Source organism: Aulostomus chinensis, chromosome 1 (genome assembly GCF_037954235.1).
Source record: "Aulostomus chinensis isolate RoL2024-O1b breed Wild chromosome 1, RoL_Achi_v1.0, whole genome shotgun sequence".
NCBI lineage: Eukaryota > Metazoa > Chordata > Actinopteri > Syngnathiformes > Aulostomidae > Aulostomus > Aulostomus chinensis.
In genome coordinates, this window is record NC_141320.1 from 30,261,949 (window position 1) to 30,278,327 (window position 16,379).

The 16,379-nt window shown below is 40.6% G+C and overlaps 1 long non-coding RNA gene and 1 other non-coding gene across 2 annotated transcripts; both read left to right on the plus strand.

The window, feature by feature from the left end:
- The first annotated feature begins 8,205 nt into the window (after positions 1-8,205).
- Positions 8,206-8,277, plus strand: trnaa-agc (transfer RNA alanine (anticodon AGC)). Its single transcript has one exon. It is a non-coding gene; the product is annotated as a tRNA-Ala (tRNA).
- A 75-nt stretch (positions 8,278-8,352) lies between these two features.
- LOC147271136 (uncharacterized) lies at positions 8,353-9,028 on the plus strand. Its single transcript, XR_015115744.1, has 3 exons — positions 8,353-8,373; positions 8,483-8,556; positions 8,965-9,028. It is a non-coding gene; the product is annotated as an uncharacterized LOC147271136 (long non-coding RNA).
- The last annotated feature ends 7,351 nt before the right edge of the window (positions 9,029-16,379 follow it).

Below are 16,379 nucleotides of genomic sequence, written 5' to 3' on the forward strand. Positions count from 1 at the left end.
CTGACTTGATTAGCAACTATCACTACATTACTGTTAGCATCATTTTGAGTTTATTAGCAACTATCACTACATTACTGTTCGCATCATTTTGAGTTCATGAGCAATTCTCACGACATCACTGTAGCATTGAATTGAGTTCATTAGCAACTCTTACTAAATGACTGTCAGCATCACTTTGAGGTTGTTCGATACTCTTACTACATGACTGTAAGCATCACTGAGTTTCTTAGCAACTTTCACTACATTACTGTTTGCATCTTCTTGAGTTCATTAGCAATTCTTCCGACATCACTTTCGCAATATTTTGAGGTTCGGAGCAACATTTACTACATTACTGTCGCATTATTTTGAGGTTCGTAGCAACTTTTACTACATCACTGTCGCATCATTTTCAGATCATTAGCAATTCTTCCGACATCACTGTCGAATTATTTTGAGGTTCGAGCAACTCTTAGGACATGACTGTCAGCATCACTTTGAGGTTATTCGAAACGTTCACTCCATTACTGTTAGCATCATTTTGAGTTCATTAGCAATTCTTACTAAATCACTGTCGCATCATTTTGAGATCTTTAGCAATTCTTCCGACATCACTGTCGCATTATTTTGAGGTTCGGAGCAGCATTTACTACATTACTGTCGTATTATTTTGAGGTTCGTAGCAACTCTTACTACATGACTGTAACCATCACTTTGAGGTTGTTCGAAACACTTACTACATTACTGTTAGCATCATTTTAAGTTCATTAGCAATTCTTCCGACATTACTGTCGCATTATATTGAGTTTCGTGGCAACACTTACGACATTATTGTTGCATTATTTTAAGGTTCGTAGCAACTCTTACTACATTACTGTCAGCATCACTTTGAGGTTATTCGAAACGTTCACTCCATTACTTTTAGCATCATTTTGAGATCATTACCAATTCTTCCGAAAACACTGTCGCATTATTTTGTGGTTCGTAGCAACTCTTACTACATGACTGTCGCATTATATTGAGGTTCGTAGCAACTCTTACTACATTACTGTAAGCATCACTGAGTTTCTTAGCAACTTTCACTACATTACTGTTTGCATCTTCTTGAGTTCATTAGCAATTCTTCCGACATCACTTTCGCAATATTTTGAGGTTCGGAGCAACATTTACTACATTACTGTCGCATTATTTTGAGGTTCGTAGCAACTTTTACTACATCACTGTCGCATCATTTTCAGATCATTAGCAATTCTTCCGACATCACTGTCGAATTATTTTGAGGTTCGGAGCAACTCTTAGGACATGACTGTCAGCATCACTTTGAGGTTATTCGAAACGTTCACTCCATTACTGTTAGCATCATTTTGAGTTCATTAGCAATTCTTACTAAATCACTGTCGCATCATTTTGAGATCTTTAGCAATTCTTCCGACATCACTGTCGCATTATTTTGAGGTTCGGAGCAGCATTTACTACATTACTGTCGCATTATTTTGAGGTTCGTAGCAACTCTTACTACATGACTGTAACCATCACTTTGAGGTTGTTCGAAACACTTACTACATTACTGTTAGCATCATTTTAAGTTTATTAGCAATTCTTCCGACATTACTGTCGCATTATATTGAGTTTCGTGGCAACACTTACGACATTATTGTTGCATTATTTTAAGGTTCGTAGCAACTCTTACTACATTACTGTCAGCATCACTTTGAGGTTATTCGAAACGTTCACTCCATTACTTTTAGCATCATTTTGAGATCATTACCAATTCTTCCGAAAACACTGTCGCATTATTTTGAGGTTCGTAGCAACTCTTACTACATGACTGTCGCATTATATTGAGGTTCGTAGCAACTCTTACTACATTACTGTCAGCATCACTTTGAGTTTATTAGCAACTATCACTACATTACTGTTAGCATCATTTTGAGTTCATTTGCAATTCCTCCGACATCACTGTCGCAAGATTTTGAGGTTCGTAGCAACTTTTACTCCATTACTGTCACATTATTTTGAGGTTCGTAGCAACTCTTAGTACATGACTGTCAGCATCACTTTGAGGTTATTCGAAACGTTCACTCCATTACAGTTAGCATCATTTGGAGTTCATTAGCAATTCTTACTAAATCACTGTCGAATCATTTTGAGATCATTAGCAATTCTTCCGACATCACTGTCACATTCTTTTGAGGTTCGTAGCAACTCTTACTACATTATTGTTGCATTATTTTAAGGTTCGTAGCAACTCTGAGTACATAACTGTCAGCATCACTTTGAGGTTGTTCGAAACACTTACTACATTACTGTTAGCATCATTTTGAGTTCATGAGCAATTCTCACGACATCACTGTAGCATTGAATTGAGTTCATTAGCAACTCTTACTAAATGACTGTCAGCATCACTTTGAGGTTGTTCGAAACTCTTACTACATTATTGTAAGCATCACTGAGTTTCTTAGCAACTATCACGACATTACTTTTAGCATCTTCTTGAGTTCATTAGCAATTCTTCCGACATCACTGTCACAATATTTTGAGGTTCGTAGCAACTTTTACTCCATTACTGTCACATTATTTTGAGGTTCGTAGCAACTCTTAGTACATGACTGTCAGCATCACTTTGAGGTTTTTCGAAACACTTACTACATTACCTTTCGCATCATTTTGAGTTCATTAGCAATTCTTCTGACATCACTGTCGCATTATTTTGAGGTTCGTAGCAACTCTTACTACATGACTGTCATCATCACTTTGAGGTTGTTCGAAACACTTCCTACATTACTGTAAGCATCACTGAGTTTATTAGCATCTATCACTACATTACTGTTAGCATCATTTTGAGTTCATTAGCAATTCTTCTGACATCACTGTCGCATCATTTTGAGATCTTTAGCAATTCTTCTGACATCACTGTCGCATTATTTTGAGGTTCGTAGCAACTCTTACTACATGACTGTCAGCATCACTTTGAGGTTGTTCGAAACACTTACTACATCACTGGAAGCATCACTGACTTGATTCGCAACTATCACTACATTACTGTTAGCATCATTTTGAGTTTATTAGCAACTATCACTACATTACTGTTAGCATCATTTTGAGTTCATGAGCAATTCTCACGACATCACTGTAGCATTGAATTGAGTTCATTAGCAACTCTTACTAAATGACTGTCAGCATCACTTTGAGGTTGTTCAAAACTCTTACTACATTACTGTAAGCATCACTGAGTTTCTTAGCAACTTTCACTACATTACTGTTTTCATCTTCTTGAGTTCATTAGCAATTCTTCCGACATCACTTTCGCAATATTTTGAGGTTCGGAGCAACATTTACTACATTACTGTCGCATTATTTTGAGGTTCGTAGCAACTTTTACTACATCACTGTCGCATCATTTTCAGATCATTAGCAATTCTTCCGACATCACTGTCGAATTATTTTGAGGTTCGGAGCAACTCTTAGGACATGACTGTCAGCATCACTTTGAGGTTATTCGAAACGTTTACTCCATTACTGTCAGCATCATTTTGAGTTCATTAGCAATTCTTACCAAATCACTGTCGCATCATTTTTAGATCTTTAGCAATTCTTCCGACATCACTGTCGCATTATTTTGAGGTTCGTAGCAGCATTTACTACATTACTGTCGCATTATTTTGAGGTTCGTAGCAACTCTTACTACATGACTGTAACCATCACTTTGAGGTTGTTCGAAACACTTACTACATTACTGTTAGCATCATTTTAAGTTCATTAGCAATTCTTCCGACATTACTGTCGCATTATATTGAGTTTCGTGGCAACACTTACGACATTATTGTTGCATTATTTTAAGGTTCGTAGCAACTCTTACTACATTACTGTCAGCATCAATTTGAGGTTATTCGAAACGTTCACTCCATTACTTTTAGCATCATTTTGAGATCATTACCAATTCTTCCGAAAACACTGTCGCATTATTTTGAGGTTCGTAGCAACTCTTACTACATGACTGTCAGCATCACTTTGAGTTTAATTGCAACTATCACTAAATTAGTGTTAGCATCATTTTGAGTTTATGAGCAATTCTCACGACATCACTGTAGCATTGAATTGAGTTCATTAGCAACTCTTACTAAATGACTGTCAGCATCACTTTGAGGTTGTTCGAAACTCTTACTACATTACTGTAAGCATCACTGAGTTTATTAGCAACTATCACTCCATTACTGTTAGCATCATCTTGAGTTCATTAGCAATTCTTCCGACATCACTGTCGCAATATTTTGAGGTTTGTAGCAAGTTTACTACATTACTGTCGCATTATTTTGAGGTTTGTAGCAACACTTACGACATGACTGTCAGCATCACTTTGAGGTTATTCGAAAGTTTCACTCCATTACTGTTAGCATCATTTTGAGTTCTTTAGCAATTCTTCTGACATCACTGTCGCATCATTTTGAGATCTTTAGCAATTCTTCTGACATCACTGTCGCAATATTTTGAGGTTAGTAGCAACTCTTACTACATGACTCTCAGCATCACTTTGAGTTTATTCGAAACACTTACTACATTACTGCATACTACATAGAAGTGCTCCTGAAGAGATGTGTGTCAGCCCACAGCTGGCTGTTCTTACCTGGAACCTCAAGATGAAACTGCTTCCACAGATTGGAAATGAATCTGATGTTGACTTTTGGACAAATCACCTGTTCATCAGTTCATCATCACTTCCATCCATTTCTACTGCTGATCTTGTTATAGAAAGGAGTCTTTCTGCTGTGTGACTGAGGCAGTTACTGTGAGCTGCTTCATGTCTCAGTGTGTGTGTGTGGGGGGGGGGGGCTGTGTGTGACTGGTCGGCTGCCAAGGATTATTGATGAGATCAATCATGATCAGCTCAGAGATCACGGCACAGAAGAAGGAGACTTTTTGATTTTTGGGGGTTCAGTTTCTAAGTCAGACACATCATCACAATTTGAAGTTTTCCTCCAGTAAAAAACAAAACAACACAAAACAAAACAAAACCATGATTTGACTTTTGATGTCTACCTTTTTTGGAAATTGTGAGTCCAACAAGCAGGAGGCCGTTTGAGCTTGGAAACTGTGAAGCATCACCAGTAACTGCTGGTTAATTTACAGGTGTTTCCTCCAAAAAGTTTAAAATGAACTCAATGCTGAATCCCTCGTCGTCATCACTGGGCTGCAGAACTGGTCCATGCAGGAGGCTGAGCAGGTCTTCCTCTCTGGTCCAGTGTCTCAGCACAGGTCAGAGTAGAGAATTAAAACATGAGCACAAATCTTTATCAGCTGTTTACTGATATCAGTGACTACCTTCAAGTAAGAGTGTTAGTGAATGGACCCTTTTTAAAGTTTATGTTATCATGTTTGAAAAATGATGCTCACAAAAACACAATAAAAGTGTTTGTGCTAAAATGATTCCAGTAGATTTTATTACCATTTTAAGAGTTCAAGCATATTTTGGTGACATTGTTTGATATCATGACTCTCAGTTCCTTTAGCAGGACCATCGGGACATGAAATCTTCCTCATCATCCCATATCGACCCTCAACCCCTCACACAGAACCAGGAGCCCTCAACTGAAGGAACCTTTAAAACTGAGAAGTTGGACAGAAAGCAGTATTTTGGTGGAATGAACCTTTAAAACTATAAATTAGAAAGTATTTTGGTGGAATGAACCTTTAAAACAATAACTTGTTTGAAAGTATTTTGGAGGAATTGGAATAATCCTTCTATGCAGTTGTCAGAAATTGAAGGACAGGAAGTAGTATTTTGTGGAATAAACCTTTAATACTGTAGTTCGAAAGGAGTAATTTGCTATCATCTAATTCGATAGGTGGCGCTGTCACCCAAAAGTCCCAGAACTGCATTTTATCATCCAATTCAGTAGGGGGTGCTGTGGGGTCCTGGAACTGCAGCTCTCTGGTGCTGCAGGATCTCCTCTTGAAAAGCCTCACAGTTCAGAGTCGTTCCAGAATCTAGGAGCAGAAACCAAAGTCTCCTACGACGAGGATGGGATTGGAACCCACGCCTGCAGAGCTCAATGGATCAGCAGTCCATCGCCTTAACCACTCGGCCACCTCGTCTCCTGACCACCATGATGTGCTGCTTTCTCTGAGCCTTTGAAACAGTGAACTCTTTGGAGCCCATTTGTCAGAAATGGACCCAGCAGGAGCCACTGAACACAACTCTGACATCATCAGGCTTCTTCCCAGCAGCTTGGTGCTCCAGAAGGAAGAATCCAGACCATCGCTACATCATCAGAGTGAACACCAGCTGATGTTGACCAGTTTAACAAGCCTTTGACTGCTAAATGACATCCAAGCTCAGATTCTCTTGTCCTGGTAGAACAAGTCAGTGTTGAAGAAGATGAGAGCACCAGTCTCTTTCATCCAATGCTGGAACAGCGTTAGACTGAAGGTTAAAGGCAAGTTTTGAACTGAAGAAGCTTCTTGGACCTCTAAACTTCTTAACTCTCTTTCTCCAAGAACTGCGCCTGGACGACGGCCGTTTCCAGCGCTACTTCAGGCTGACGAGGTTCCTGTTCGATGACCTGTTTGTGAGGATCGGTGCCAGGATGTCAAGGACCGACACCAACTACAGGCTCCAGGACCGTTGACATGACTTCCCTGACGCCAGGGGAATCTCAACGCTGACCGGCTCTCTGGACTCCTTGTCATGAGAATTTGTCACAAAAGTTGAATACTTTCAAATGCATGAATACGCGTCACTCACGTTGCCGGCGAGTACACACACCAGTTCAGCTCTCTACATGGACTTTACATGTGAACTTGTTGCACGAAAATTTGTGTCACGATTGATATGAACACGCCTTCAGACTGTGAGGGCTGACATCACAGTGAAATGACAGAGATCACAGAGCCTTTGAGATCACAGGCTCAGTTACGTCCAGTTGACCAGATTTTACTTCGCTTCGATCTACGATGACCTGGATGAATGAGAACCTACACAGACATCTTGCCGAACACTATGGGAAGGACATCCTTAGTGTGGTGCGGGAATGTGAAAGGACGGGAATGTGAAAGGACTGCAAGGAAAATCGCAGACTACAGGAACCATCTACGTTCCAACCTCCGATGCCGCCAACACAACCTCATTCCCACTAGCCTACTACTAGGATCCACCGTGAGGGGCCACAGGGCCAGCAAGATTTTGGAACGGGCACAAAATCAGCTTCTCAACGAGAGAGTGAGACAGGTCCATTTCACCATCGAGGGACTAAAGACCAAGCTAGATCACCTTAATCAAGAGTTATCGCCATTTTTGCCACCCGCCATCTTGGACAAGGTCACCTCCTTCGTTGGGACAGCCCAACTATCTCAACATCAGAAGAGCAAGGAGAGGCAGAAAAGGACATTCGCTCGCCTCCAGTCTCGCCTCGACCGGGAACGAGAAGCAGAAGGCCCAACCCCAGCGGACTCACAGGACAGGTGGATAAGGAACTTATCCAACAGGGAGCTCACCAGTCCTGAGAAACGCGTCCTTGCCAAAGGAATGAACTTTGCTGTCACCCCGAAACATCTCCCGACGGTGGACCTCATCACTGCCACAGAATCCGCCATCAAGAAGAACAACCTCTCCACCACAAAAGCAGATGAACTACGACTCAAGGTCACAGCGGCCCTCTCCGAAGCGAAGGTCCCCTCTGCCAACCTCTCGGTCCAGGAAAGGAAGGCCTTGAATGCACTGAGCAAAGATGAGAACATCACCATCCTTCCGGCTGACAAAGGAAGATGCATGGTGGTCCTTGACACAACTGACTACCAGGACAAGATCAGTTCTCTTCTCAGTGACATTCACACATATGAGACCTTAAAACGCGACTGAGTTGCTGCTGCCAGCACAGTCCATTAGCATCTGAGTGGTCGGTGAAACTCCCTGACACCGCACAACGACTGTCGTTTGGGGAGGCCAGGTGAGTCTCGGGAGGGTCGTTTCCACCACAATAGCACTGACCACTCCCACATAGGTTTATAAGCTGGAGTTTCCACACTCTTCACGAGAACTGAAGAAGCCTCTCGGATGAGAGGTGAAACGTCTTCAAGATAAACTTACGTCCATTTGACCAGATTTTACTTCGCTTTGATCTACGATGACCTGGATGAATGAGAACCTACACAGACATCCCTAAAATGAAGAAAATAAATGTTGTGTCTGTGTTTGTGTTCCTGCATCAGTTAAACAGTGACTCTACCAGAGGGGGTGTAGCTCAGTGGTAGAGCGCATGCTGAGCATGTATGAGGCCCTGGGTTCAATCCCTGGCATCTCCAGCTGGTCCTTTGTAGCCTTCATCTTATCAGCTCAAGTGATCCTTAAATGTGACAACAGTCGATTCACTATCAGAAGACATCTTCTCCATGTTCAAGGTGGGCTAACTTTCCACAAATATTCAAAATTACTTTTGAAAATGAAAACATAGATCAAACCTGCCCTGTCAATCACCCACAATGGGCGGGTCTTCCCACTCCCTATCAGGTTCCCCACTCCGTGACCCAGGAGGCTCCCTCTCCCTATCAGGACTAGAAATCCATTGGGGTCTCCCTGCTCAGGTAGGAGTCCTGCCCACAACGTTAAGCTGTTGATGTTCTAGAGGAGACAACATCTGATCTTTGTTAGATCCACCAGTCAAAGGTTTTCTTTAAAGGCTGTAGCAGCTGAGAATGAGGGAGAGAGAGAATTAATAACCATCTTAGTGAGGACATTTTGAAAAATGATGACATTTTATTGACTTGTAGCACTGCAAAAATCATCTCCCCTCCAAAAACCCTCTTCTCCAACTCTGTACTCAAGTTGTCACCTCATCAGGCACCACAGGATCCAGGACGTTCAGTCAAAAAAATCATTAGTGATTTTAAAAATGTCCATCAAACACAAAATAAGACTTCAAACAGGTTTACAACTTTATTTGATGTTGACACATTTTGTCCATTTTGCCTCCACACTGTCCTTCATCACAGCATTTAACATCAGGACTGCTCCCAGATACGCTCCATGACCTCATCCCTGCACCAGAGTACCGCCCAAGTTCATCAAGGATGGCCAACATGAGAGGGTCTAGATTCACCTCCATCTTTGGAGGTTGTTGGATTTCCTCCTGAGGACCGTCAGGCTGTTTCCTTACTTTGCTGTGACCCAACAGCAGACAGCAACAAGGACTGTGGTGCACTTGGTAAAATCACCATCTGGAGTCTGGACCAAGATGCTGATGTGATCCTTTGATGAGTTTAGAATCAGTCAGAGATCAAAGACTGGAGCAGGAATTCAATGCACAGAACCCAGAGATCAAAGACAGAATTCAGACATCAAACACAGAATTCAACGATCAATCAATTTGAGGAACCAGCATCTCATGTGAAGATGCTTCTGAACTCATGAAGTGAAATCCTAACAAATAGAGATGAATGAGTCCAACTGGGACTGGCGACCTGTCCAGGGTGTACCCCGCCTCTTGCCCGTAGATGCTGGGATAGGCTCCAGCCCCCCCGCGACCCTTAATAGTAAGGAATAAGCGGAAGATGATGATGAATGGAGTCCAACTGGACCTGAACAGGAGAGAAATAAAGGAGTTGTTATGTAATTGTTATTGATTTCCAGGCCAGGTGAGGGTTGGATTTTGTTCATCCATGTTGAAGTGAACTGACAGTGGGACTGAGGACCTGGGCTGAAGTCCAGCTCACTGCTGGTTTAATAAAACCACCTGATTGTTTTTCCTATCAGCTCTGATCTGATGGAAGAAACAAAAAGCCAAACTTCATTCGTCCGTGTCCAAACACCAAGTCTGTTGATGTGCAGCACTCCAGTTATTTGTTTCTTTCCAGACAGAAGCAGGTTGGTGGAGGAATAAAACCTCAAGAGTGAACAAACAGCAATGAGAGAAGTGAATCCTGCACTCAGAGAAGTTGTGTCTGCACTCGCCAACCAGGAAACGCGTCTATCTTCTGTGTGACTGAGGCAGCTGCTCAGAGCTGCGTTTCTCAGCTGTGTGGGGGCGGGACTCTGTGTGCCCCGGCTCAACCACGAGACCTCTGTGTACACTGTCAAGAAAAAAAACTATAAAAAAACGGTAAAAAGTCTGGCAGCAGAGTTTCCAGACGAATACCGTCAAATTACAGTGATGAACTGTTCCACAAAATTACATGGAATAAACTGTAAAAATACACAGCAGCTTTCACAGTCCCAACTCATTAAATTACAGTACATTAAAGGTGCCATAGAGAGGTTGAAGGGGTATTAATTCTTGTTCTGTGGTGTGATATGTAACCCCACAAAAAATGGTTGGGTCTGTGATGGCTCAGTAGCTTCCTAAAAGGCTCTCTGAAACCGCTATGTTACCATGTTGGGTTTAGAATGCCTCATTTGTCCCTATTGGGGTCGTTTCTGACCTTATCTGGCAACCTCATTATTTATGCAAGTGCATGAGTTGACGGAGATCAGTTGCAGTTGTTTATCTGGCAACCTCATTTAACTACTACTCGGTGATTGGCTGCCCTCACTGTCACTGAAAAGAAAGTACTCCCACTTTCTCGGCTAACTGTCGCCAGTGCTAAGTGTGACGGCTACTGTCAATTGACAACATTCCATATCATACAACAACATTTGTAAGATAAGATACCAAGTAGCCACGGCCCATTCGCAGATCCAGCCGTATATGCAGCGGCGGGGTGACCGTCGGGACAACTGGGAGTTTTCCTGGTGGCCTGGCCCCTTGGTAGCCTGCCTGGCTGGTGAGATTCCTTCCCCCTCAAGCCAGGCCAGGCCAGCTAGCGACAGACAGCGCAGATAAAACAAAGGTCTCAATTCTATCGAGGCCATTCCTTCAATCAATCTGCTCAGTCAGTGCTGCTGCTGCAGGCTCCAGTTGCGACACAAGAGCGCTGCACTCACTCGGCTCGCTCGCATAATCGCCCCCCCCCCCCGAAATATGTCAAAGGGGTGTGTGTGAGTGGGGGGGGGGGGGGGCACTGACTGAACTGTGACGTAACACTTCAGCCAAAATCGCATTGGTCCATTTTCCCACGGCGATTCAAAAAAGGGGAGATCCTTCAAACAGAGGTTATGACACTGCCTCACACTTGGTGTGTGTTCCCCACAGCTGGGGGACATTGAAGAAACACCAAAAACACAAAAACAATGATTTTCATTCTAGGTGCCCTTTAATTGTTGATAAATGTGAATTAAACTGCAGGAAAAAAGGCCCATCACGTAAAAACACATGAAGAACAAGGACCTTTCAGGTTCTTCTCTAAGTTCAGGGCTCTTACTGGTTCATGTATGAAACAAACCAGTCTATGAGCAGGAATTTCCCATTAAAAAGTTCATTTGACAGTGGAAAAGCAAGCATAGTGATTAAAATTGCCAAGTTTAAGGTCAATCACTGTCAATTGAAGCTATTTAGTTGTTACTTTATGAAACTGAGCCAACTTTCTACAGTGATTTCCTGTTAGATTCTGGTTTCTCCAAGTATAAAAACTACAACCATGTATAAACACAGAATCTGTACTTTGAACAATAGAGAATTTCTACATATTTACAGTATCACTCCATCACTTTAGAGGATTGGAATGTAAAATAATCATTGGACAATGGAAATCATTTATCCTTTAACGAAACAACTTCAGTGCAGAGTTGATAACTGCACTTCAAACTTTGAACTGGTGTCCACATCAATGTGGAATTTGAGGAGGCCACAGCCACCAAATTTCCCAGAGTTCTTGACTATTTGCAGTCTCTTCCCTTGGAGAAGTCAAGTGGAACTACAAGACAAGGAGCAGAAATCCAAGCTGCTGGTGGACCACGTGGTGCTGTGTTGATGCTACTTTCACACTCAAAGGGGATCGTGCAGGAATGTTCCACACGGTTGACCAAACTTCCATTGCAGAAGAGATTCAGGCAGTTCCACCCACGCCATGCATCCTTGTATGCTGTAAGTGTGAGGCAATACAATACAGTATGTTTCAGTGACATACATTTAGACAGAAGACCTTGGTTTATTGGGTGATGTTTATTGACATGCCAATTGGATTGTGGTGCCAATATGGCTGACTTGGTCGGTGTAAATCTTATCATCACAAAACAAAGTACACACAAATGTTCAAATTACTTTTCTAGACTTTAGTCCCCAAAGGAATTTCAGGCACCTGAAAGTGACTTTCATAAATCTGTGTGTCTGTGTACAGTACATGTCCCAAAAATGGAAAATAAAATTATTGGTCCCCAATCTCAAGGATAAAATTACGCTACAGTGATGTAGTGAGAGTTGCTACAAACCTCAAAATGATGCTACAGTGATGTAGCGAGAGTTTCTACTAAACTTAAAATAATGCAACAGTATTGTACTAAGAGTTGCTACGAACCTCAAAATAATGCGACAGTCATGTAGTGAGAGTTGCTACTAACCTCAAAATAATGCGACAGTGATGTCGGAAGAATTGCTAATGATCTCAAAATGATGCTAACAGTAATGTAGTGAAAGTTTCGAATAACCTCAAAGTGATGTTGACAGTCATGTGGTTAGAGTTGCGAGTAACCTAAAAATGATGCTGACAGTGATGTCGTAAGAATTGCTAATGATCTCCAAATGATGCTTCAGTGATGTAGTAAGAATTGCTAATGAACTCAAAATGATGCTAACAGTAATGTAGTGATAGTTGCTAATAAACTCAGTGATGCTGAATGTAATGTAGGAAGAGTTGATACAAACCTAAAAATGCGACAGTGATTTGGGAAGAATTGCTAATGATCTCAAAATGATGCTAACAGTAATGGAGTGATAGTTGCTAATAAACTCAGTGATGCTGATAGTAATGTAGTAAGGGTTGCAACAAACCTTAAAATAATGACACAGTAATGTGGTAAGAGTTGCTACGAACCTAAAAATAATGCGACAGTGATGTCAGAAGAATTGCTAATGATCTCAAAATGAGGTGACAGTGATATTCTTAAGACTTGCTAATAAACTCAAAATGGTACTGACGGTAATGTAGTGATAGTTGCTAATAAACTCAGTGATGCTTACAGTAATGTAGTAAGTGTTTCGAACAACCTCAAAGTGATGCTGACAGTCATGTAGTAAGAGTTGCTACGAACCTCAAAATAATGCGACAGTGATGTCGGAAGAATTGCTAAAGCTCTCAAAATAATGCAACGATGATGTCGTAAGAATTGCTAATGAACAAAAAATGAGGCTAAAAGTAATGTAGTGAGAGTTGCTAATAAACTCAGGGATGCTTACAGTAATGTAGTAAGTGTTTACAACAACCTCAAAGTGATGCTGACAGTCACGTAGTAAGAGTTGGTACGAACCTTAAAATAATGCAACAATAATGTAGTAAGAGTTGCTACGAATATCAAAATAATGCGACAGTGATGTCAGAAGAATTGCTAATGAACTCAAAATGATGCTAACAGTAATGTAGTGAAAGTTTTTAATAACCTCAAAGTGATGTTGACACTCATGCGGTTAGAGTTGCGAGTAACCTAAAAATGATGCTGACAGTAATATAGTAAGAGTTGCTAATAACCTCAAAATAATGCTACAGTGATGTCTTAAGAATTGCTAATGATCTCAAAATGATGCGACAGTGATCTAGTAAGAATTGCTAATGAACTCAAAATGATGCCAACAGTAATGGAGTGAAAGTTTCGAATAACCTCAAAGTGATGCTGAAAGTCATGTAGTAAGGGTTGCTACGAACCTCAAAATAATGCAAAAGTGACATCGGAAGAATTGGTAATGATCTCAAAATGATGCTACAGTGATGTCGTAAGAATTGCGAATGACCTCAAAATGATGCGACAGTGATGTCGAAAGAATTGCTAATGAACTCAGTGATGCCTACAATAATGTAGTGTTTCTAACAACCTCAAAGTGATGCTGACAGTGATGTAGTAAGAGTTGCTACTAAACTCAAAATAATGCAACAGTAATGTAGTAAGAGTTGCTACGAACCTCAAAAAATGCGAAAGTGATGTCAGAAGAATTGCTAATGATCTCAAAATGATGCGACAGTGATGTAGTAAGAATTGTTAATGAACTCAAAATGATGCTAACAGTAATGTAGTGAAAGTTTCGAATAACCTCAAAGTGATGCTGACAGTCATGTGGTTAGAGTTGCGAGTAACCTAAAAATGATGCTGACAGTGATGTCGTAAGAATTGCTATTAAACTCAAAACGATGCTAACAGTAATGTAGTGATAGTTGCTAATAAACTCAGTGATGCTTACAGTAATGCAGTAAGTGTTTCAAACAACCTCAAAGTGATGCTGACAGTCATGTGGTTAGAGTTGCTACGAACCTTAAAATAATGCGACAGTGATGTCGGAAGAATTGTTCATGATCCCTAAATGATGCGACAGTGATGTAGTAAATATTGCTAATGAACTCAAAATGATGCTAACAGTAATGGAGTAAAGTTTCGAATAACCTCAAAGTGATGCTGACAGTCATGTAGTAAGAGTTGCTACAAACCTCAAAAAAATGCTACAGTGATGTAGTAAGAGTTGCTACGAACCTCAAAATAATGCGACAGTGATGTCAGAAGAATTGATAATTATCTCAAAATGATGCTAACTGTAATGTAGTGAAAGTTTCGAATAACCTCAAAGTGATGCTGACAGTCATGTGGTTTGGGTTGCGAGTAACCTAAAAATGATGCTGACAGTGATGTAGTAAGAGTTGCTACAAACCTCAAAATAATGCTACAGTGATGTAGTAAGAGTTGCTACGAACCTCAAAATAATGCGACAGTGATGTCAGAAGAATTGATAATTATCTCAAAATGATGCTAACTGTAATGTAGTGAAAGTTTCGAATAACCTCAAAGTGATGCTGACAGTCATGTGGTTTGAGTTGCGAGTAACCTAAAAATGATGCTGACAGTGATGTTGTAAGAGTTGCTAATAACCTCAAAATAATGCTACAGTGATGTAGTAAGAGTTGCTACGAACCTCAAAAAAATGCGACAGTGATGTCGGAAGAATTGCTAATGATCTCAAAATGATGCGACAGTGATGTAGTAAGAATTGCTAATGTACTCAAAATGATGCGAATAATAATGGAGTGAAAGTTTCGAATAACCTAAAAATGATGCTGACAGTGATGTCTTAAGAACTGCTATTAAACTCAAAAAGATGCTAACAGTAACGTAGTGATAGTTGCTAATAAACTCAGTGATGCTTACAGTAATGTAGTAAGTGTTTCAAACAACCTCAAAGTGATGCTGACAGTCATGTTGTAAGAGTTGCTACAAACCTCAAAATAATGCTACAGTGATGTAGTAAGAGTTGCTAATGAACTCAAAATGATGCTAACAGTAATGTAGTGAGAGTTGCTAATAAACTCAGTGATGCTTACAGTAATGTAGTAAGTGTTTCAAACAACCTCAAAGTGATGCTGACAGTCATGTTGTAAGAGTTGCTACAAACCTCAAAATAATGCTACAGTGATGTAGTAAGAGTTGCTAATAACCTCAAAATAATGCTACAGTGATGTAGGAAGAGTTGCTACGAACCTCAAAATAATGCGACAGTGATGTCGTAAGAATTGCTAATGATCTCAAAATGATGCGACAGTGATGTCGTAAGAATTGCTTATCATCTCAAAAGGATGCTAACTGTAATGTAGTGAAAGTTTCGAATAACCTCAAAGTGATGCTGACAGTCATGTAGTAAGAGTTGCTACAAACCTTAAAATAATGCTATAGTGATGTAGTAAGAGTTGGTCCGAAACTCAAAATAATGCGACAGTGATGTCGGAAGAATTGCTAATGATCTCAAAATGATGCGACAGTGATGTAGTAAGAATTGCGAATGTACTCAAAATGATGCGAATAATAATGGAGTGAAAGTTTCGAATAACCTCAAACTGATGCTGACAGTCATGCTGTTGGAGTTGCAAGTAACCTAAAAATGATGCTGACAGTGATGTCTTAAGAACTGCTATTAAACTCAAAAAGATGCTAACAGTAACGAAGTGATAGTTGCTAAAAAACTCAGTGATGCTTACAGTAATGTAGTCAGTGTTTCGAACAACCTCAAAGTGATGCTGACAGTCATGTAGTAAGAGTTGCTACTAACCTCAAAATAATGCTACAGTGATGTCGTAAGAATTGCTCATGAACTCAAAATGATGCTAACAGTAATGTAGTGAGAGTTGCTAATAAACTCAGTGATGCTTACCGTAATGCAGTAAGTGTTTCAAACAACCTCAAAGTGATGCTGACAGTCATGTGGTTAGAGTTGCTACGAACCTTAAAATAATGCGACAGTGATGTCGGAAGAATTGCTAATGATCCCAAAATGATGCGACAGTGATGTAGTAAATATTGCTAATGAACTCAAAATGATGCGAATAATAATGGAGTGAAAGTTTCG